At 35.7% G+C, this 7151-nt stretch overlaps 1 protein-coding gene and 1 long non-coding RNA gene across 2 annotated transcripts in view; one reads left to right on the forward strand and one right to left on the reverse strand.

Moving 5' to 3' along the window:
- Window positions 1–5294, reverse strand: part of LOC108752266 — a 14652-nt gene extending 9358 nt beyond the window's left edge. The window contains exon 1 of the long non-coding RNA XR_001939545.1: window positions 5285–5294. This is a non-coding gene — a long non-coding RNA (uncharacterized LOC108752266). The remainder of the gene's footprint in view (window positions 1–5284) is intronic.
- Window positions 1–7151, forward strand: part of LOC108752201 — a 129462-nt gene that overhangs the window by 19340 nt on the left and 102971 nt on the right. The gene's annotated exons all lie outside the window — the stretch shown is intronic.

The following is a 7151-nucleotide window of genomic DNA, read 5'->3' on the forward strand; positions in this document are numbered from 1 at the left end:
ATGTACAAATACTGCTTGAGTATTAAATTCACACCTATATTTTTTAAAATGTACCGATCATCATCACCCACTAAAGTATGATGTGGAATTAACAACGACAATCGATCTTAAGCGATAATTGCAATTCTAAACAAAACATTGGATAACGAAAGACGAAAAATTACGTTCGACTTGAGCGATAATACGTCAGGTTTTTATCCTGTTTTAACATCACCAGAGAGGAGTGCACGAGATTATCTCTAAGGCGCGCAAGGAAGTTTTATCCAGCCAATCTTTCTGCTTCGCGAAGAGATGCAAAAGGGCGTCGCGCACGCACACACACACACACACACACATCTTTTTCTTCTTCCGTTTCTCTCATGCCCACCGAGAGAAAATAGAACCAACAACATCCATTACACGTCCGCATCCGTCCATTAAGCGACGAGTCTATGGACGTCGTTTTGGATGCGCTTAATGGATTCCGCGAGAAGGTTAATTCAACGAAGATGAAAGTGAATAGGGAAGATGAATATCTTCGGGACGCACGGCGCGCGCAAGGCGCACGGATGCGAATTTCATGGTGCATTATCCTTCACAATTTTTTTTAACAGTCGTGGATCGTGAGACAAGATTCTTCAGCCGTTTATCATTCTCACTGCGAATTTTCTGTAATTTTCTCGAAAACAGTTATATTTAATTGTAAAATAATGAATAATGGAGCTTAACGCTAAACGCATGCAATATATCTTTGTAAGTTCAGAATGAAAGAACGTGCTCGTCTCCCTTTTTACATTTTCACAAATCAGACGACTCGAATCCCATTGTATTTAATATGAGTGGTCGGTAATCCGCTCGAATAATTGCAACAATCGCGAACGCACTCACGCGTTTAATGTCCGTCTATCATGGTCTTACACGACGATTAAACGTCATTGCTGGCCACGGGAATTTAACGACTGTTGTCGTGACATTCGTTCATGCGCGGCTTTTATCCTTGGAAATTCATCGCAACGAATAAAGATTCGGAGAGAAATGACGTTTTACGGGTTATTCAAAGTTAACGCGCCATGTAACTCGGCGATCTCGGCGGTTCTTCATAAGAGGGATACGGTTTCGTAAGTACGTTTTAAAAAGCGGCACACCAGGAGGAACAGTATTCCTCGCATTAATGCCGGCGGAAGACACATTGAGAAACGACGGCAATAAAAAGAATTGAATATAAAGCTGCGGTTGTATGTATATACTCGTATGTGTGAGCATTGGAATCGCGGAGGGAAGGAATTCAAGTTTACGGTCAAATAAATATAATTATCCTACGCCACAACAGAACGAGAATACAACAATATTATTATATTACAGCTACTAATTCACTCACCCTGAAAAGAAGAAATTATGGTACTCTGTCGGAAGTGAAAGTAGCAGCGAAAATCGTAAAATATTTACATAATCATCTAATTAATTGTGACTCGTAATTTTTAATTAAATTCGATTTTCAATTAAAAGCCGTTTTTACTTGAAAGACGATATTCGAGATATTTGAGAAAAATGTCAGTAATGAAGATTATTTGATTAATTCGACGGTCCAGAATTGCTGAAAATTGTATGAAAAATATAGAATCAGTGATAAATAGATTTTCTATTTGAAATTTAAGATAATATATATTAAATATTAACGCATCTATAACTTACTATTTTATAATTTATTAAATATAACTAATTTCAATAAAATTGTGAGGCAGCGAAAATGATAAATGATTAAAAAATCCTCTATCCTTTCAGGTTTATACTTAAAAACCGTAAAAGCCGATATTTGAAGGTATTTGAGAAAAATGTCAGTAATTTGAAACATATTAAAAAGATGAGAAGACGAAATTCTTTGATCGTTTATCATTTTCGCAGCAAATTTCCTACGATTTTATTTCAAGTAATCACATTTGATCCTAAATTACAAAATAATAAATTATAAAATAATAAATTAATATTTACAATATGTTTATCTTAAATTTAAAGTAGAAACAATATACATATTTATCATTGATTCTCTTTCTCTATATTTTTCAGAGATTCTGCATTATTAAATAAAATAATTTAAAAATCAATATCTGAATTAATTTGAGAAAAATGTCAATAACTTTAAACATATTAGAAAATTGTTTGATTAGATGATCTATTATAGAATCGCTAAAAAATATAAAAAAAATATAGAGCCAGAGAATATATTATTTTTATTCTAAATTTAAGATAATACGTATTAAATATTAATGTATTACTTTATAGGTTATTATTTTATAACTCAAGATTATATACAATTATTTTCAACAAAATCAATTCAACGTAGGAAATTTGCAGCAAAAATAATAAATGATGGAAGAATCTCGTTTTCTTATCCGTATGTCGATAAAAAATTATAAAAAATAATACAAATGATAAAATAGAATTGGAAGCGAGAGCAGCAATAAGAAAACGGCTTTACTCGTCGCGCATTTGCAGTTGCATGTCTGCGACTACTTCCGCTTTAATAACATCTCGTGCAGCCGAAAGACAAATTACTATAGCGCTCGCATTTTCCGGAAAGTACCTAAGAGCATCTTTCCTGTGTCGAGCGAGCTGAGGTTCCATTCGGCGACGTAGATTAGCGAGGACGTTGCAGCTAGTCGAGTAAGGTTTGCTCTCCCTCCTACCTCCTACCCTGGGTATTATACTACCAGCCGCGGTAAGAAGTTGCGAATCAACATCTCGTTATCCGGAATTCGAAAACTTTCGCGTCTGCAACTGACTACCTCTCTTCCCGTTCTCTCCTCGCGTACTCCCGAGAACAGGCTGATTGTTGCGCGACCTTTTGTATAATTTCCGTCTATCTCTCGAGAAGATTGAAGCCCCCTTCAGGGTCGCGACAAAAGTAAGTAGACGAAGTTGCAAGATTCAATTGATGAAACAGCGGATTGTATCGCGCTAAGGAGCACACAACAAAGAGAAAAAGAGTAGGAAAGAGGGGGGGGAGAGAGAGAGAGAGAGAGAAGAAGCAGAAAGATACTTGACAACATCAATAACAAGGCACATCAAATCTCTTCCCTTAAATCCTTTCTCTTCAAGAGCAACGACTTTGGCTATGTGGACTTCCAGCGAAGCCGGAACGCAACGCGATAAATGAAGACAAAGTCAAAGCCAAGAAAGTATCTCGTTTCCGAAACTAAGAACGCCTTATCGTTGATATCAGGGAAAATCCGATCTAAGAAAAGTGGCTAATAACGAAAGTCCTGGCTAAAATAATTCATGAGAATATCTGGGATACGTCTGTCTTATTTGAGAAAGTAATCACGTTTCTTCAGGCAGAAACTTTGAGATTATTAATTAACTCCAGGATTAACCATTTATGGATCCCTCGCGTTTACAGTCTTTATTTTATTAACTGCTTGTTCAATTTTTATGAAATTTGGCTTATGAAATAATTTGTTAATGCTTATGTGAATTGAGATAAAAAATAAAACACTTAAAATAATAAATTCAACATAGCGAACAAAATTAAAAAAAATAATTTGATTATAAAACTCGATTTTAGAAAATTTTTAATTGCAAAGTAACATCTTAAGTTTCAAGTTTTGCTTTATTTGAAGCACATCAGTGTTACGTAAACTGCAGTTAGTACTGATTTTCAAACTGACTTTCAAATTCAGACATTATATCTTCCTTTATGGAAATACTACACTTTTGAAATTCAATATTTTCAGGTTATATTCAAATTCAGTGATACTAAGAATATCCTAAAACTGAGTTTTACGATAATCAGATTAGTTTTTTGAAATCTGAATTTTAGAATTGTAAGGCCAAAATTGAGCCACCCTGAAAATTCTTAGAAAGCAAGATCTTCCATATTATTTTATTAAAAAGCTCCGGTCTTCAAAAGATTAATTAATGACTGCGGATACAAAGAGTACGTCGTAATTCGGACCGGCTGGTTAACGCGGGACGATACCTTCGTCATCCACAAAGCACATCACTAAATCTCTCTCTTCGCGCGATTAATTTTACAGCGCAATGTCATCGAGGGAGTCGAAAACTTCGAGACAACTCCTCGTTTCCTCGTATCCTATTTCGAGGGGGATCTGGACTGGCGCAGTTTCATCCCTCATCTCTCAACCCAGCTCTCTTCCCTTAATACGCGAGCAGTGTACAATTTCGAAACTTAAAGGACGAAGTCAAGGAGGGCTCCGAGCGAATTTGCCTAAGTTCTCCGACTTCGCTTCCTCGCTCGTCCCTCGAATTATTTCGAGCTTCTATCCACTGGTAAAAGTAATTTTGTTCCCGAACAGAGAGAGAGAGAGAGAGAGAGAGAGAGAGAGAGAGAGAAAGAGAGAGATCAACGCTGTACCGAGCTGCGAGGTGAATCAAGTCGAGGCGAGGTGAGGCGAGTCGAGCCTGTAGACGATGGGCAGATTCAGTAGAAGGGCACACAGCTAGGGAGAGATGCTTTTAGTTTATTACCTCGAGAAAATTACGCCGGCAAGTCCCCATCGGCCTCGTTATTTCTCTTTTTTATTTTTATATTTTTTTCCTTGCTTTTCTTACGACCTACAGTGCCAGAAGACGCGAGTCTTCGCGACGTCGCGACGCTCGCGCGCGTAGCTTAAAATCCGTTACTCTCCCCGACATGCACGAGCATCACCGCATAAGCTTCACCGCACATTTTGAGGTATTACATCTTACGCTCGTAGGCATTTTGGTGGAGTCGTTACAGCGATGCGTATGTACGCGCTGCGCTTTTATCCGAGAAGATTTTATCCGAAAGGGCGATACGTTTCTTGATGCTTCTTTGAAGGGAAAGAGAAACGCGTGCACGCGAGCAAGGATTTACATTAAGAAAAAAAGCCATACCTCTAACCACTTCAGACATGAGAATTTCTGTTTATTAAAGAGATGCCTGAATCTTTCACGAGAGCTACTTTCGCAAACGATCCAGGAACTTTGAGTATTTCTCATCATTAAATAAAGCACCACTAGTTTATGACCGACAATCTTCGTTGAATGCGTTCATACGCAACAGTTTAACAACCAGTTTGGGATTAAAAGAACCGATAAATATCAACGTCATCCTGTGGAAGTGTTCCTTCCTCCCGATTCCCACGACCGTAATGCGTTCCTTCCACAACGGTTTACGAGCGTAATCTATCCTGTCGTGTCATCGGGATGCGCATTATGCAACTTCGAAACTTTTGCGCGCGTTAGGCGTCTCTCGTAAGCGCGAAGCAGGAAGTTCGCCGAGTGGAATTTAGACAACGACTTATGCTTGTTCGTGCAAACATACTTTTAAAAAAACGTCTGTAAAAGATAGTAAATATACGAGCTCCTAGTGGCTATTTTCTACCTCCAAATTATAAAATCTATTAAAGAGTAATGTGATTTACGTAATAAAGCAATAAATTCAGCTTCATTACATAAATTGCGACCAAATATACAATAGAAAGTTTCATATTTAAATGTGAAAAAATATATGTAGATATTAAATTGATCAAAGAGTTTCCTATCTCCTGAATATAGCGAACGGGAAATTCCTAATTCACTTTAATTAGCCATCACCGCGAGTCCGGATCGTCGATCGTGGGTGGAGACTGCCTGTCACTACCAACGGCAATTTTCTTCGGCGTCTGAGATCACGTGGATTATCAGAATATCAGAAGATCGACGAGGCGACCGCCGCGCCGGAGATGCCGTTAATGTAGCCGGAAATTACGAAAGAGACAGACTTTTATCGGACGTGCAGCAGCGAACCAGGTGCGACATCGCTCCACGCGATCGTCTCGACGATATTGAAAGCAGTCGATAAAATCCACTTTCCTCCACGCAAAAAATTCGAGTCAACCTCGATGGAGAAACTTAAAATTGCGATACAAACATCGAATATACAGTGGCTGCCAAACGTTTTCGATCAATGAGTAATTTTATTGTATTGCTCAGATAAAGAATTTTTATAAATAAAAATCTAGTATACAAGTACTTTAATATAGTCTAGTACTTCGTCTAGTATTTAAAATGTTCTTAAACTAAATTCTTAAATTGAGTGAACAACAAAAATTTCACTAACTTATAAAATAAATTAAAAAATAGATTGAATATTCATTTTACAAATAGTAATGATCGAAAAATTATATATTAGTCAGAAGCTTCGACAACCGTTATATACATATTAAAAAAAGAACATGGTAACAGCTACCAAATGTTGTATGAAATAATGCCAATCAGATGTTCGGTTAATATAACTAAAAATAAATTTACTTTCCTACAAATTTAGTAACTATTATGGTTGGTTATATTATTATGTTTAGTAATAATATTTATTATAATATTAAGAAAAGAAAAATTATTTTATTAAACAATTGGTTATGTTATTATGTTTGGTAATACTTATTAAATATTAAAGGAACTAATAGCAAATTTGATTGGACGCACTCAGTGCGCACTAAAGTCGTCGTATATAAAATAACGTAAAGATATGTTCATACATAAACATAGATATCAATTAAATACTGAAATACTCATACATTTTATTGTATTATTAGGTAAAATATGTATTTTATAATTCAAAATATTGCATTTCACTTTTATACTCAAATTAAATCAATGTACAACGGCTTTAATATGCATCAGTGCGCACTAGTGCTTCCAATCAAATTCGCTATAAAATTATTATTGTAACATTTTTTTATTATATTAATTAAACATTGAACATTTTTTTATTATATTAATTAAACATTTCACTTAATATTTGGTAGCTGTTACTCTCTGCAATACACTTATGTGCACAGAATCTAAAAATATACCAGCATAATGATCCCTTAATTCATTGTTAATTTCTATCATCCAAAAACATATTTAATTAAATTACTTGATTAATAATTCGGTTGAAATTGGGAGAATTCGATTTTAGTTAGATTTAATCTTCAATTATTTTAATCAAATTTAGATAACGTTATTACTATATCGTGATCAAATTCGAGCTCGCCACAATGATTCTAAATGAAGATTTCAGAATTAAAAATTAATTAGATTTTCAGTGCACACCGCGGAATTAAATATTTATAATCCAATAGATGGATCGATGTCGAATGATCGACGCGACGTCGCAAATCGGCAACGAGTATTGGCATATCGTAGTGCACGACATTTCCGGTATT

The sequence above is a fragment of the Trachymyrmex septentrionalis genome, unplaced genomic scaffold (genome assembly GCF_001594115.1).
Source record: "Trachymyrmex septentrionalis isolate Tsep2-gDNA-1 unplaced genomic scaffold, Tsep1.0 scaffold6, whole genome shotgun sequence".
Classification (NCBI taxonomy): domain Eukaryota; kingdom Metazoa; phylum Arthropoda; class Insecta; order Hymenoptera; family Formicidae; genus Trachymyrmex; species Trachymyrmex septentrionalis.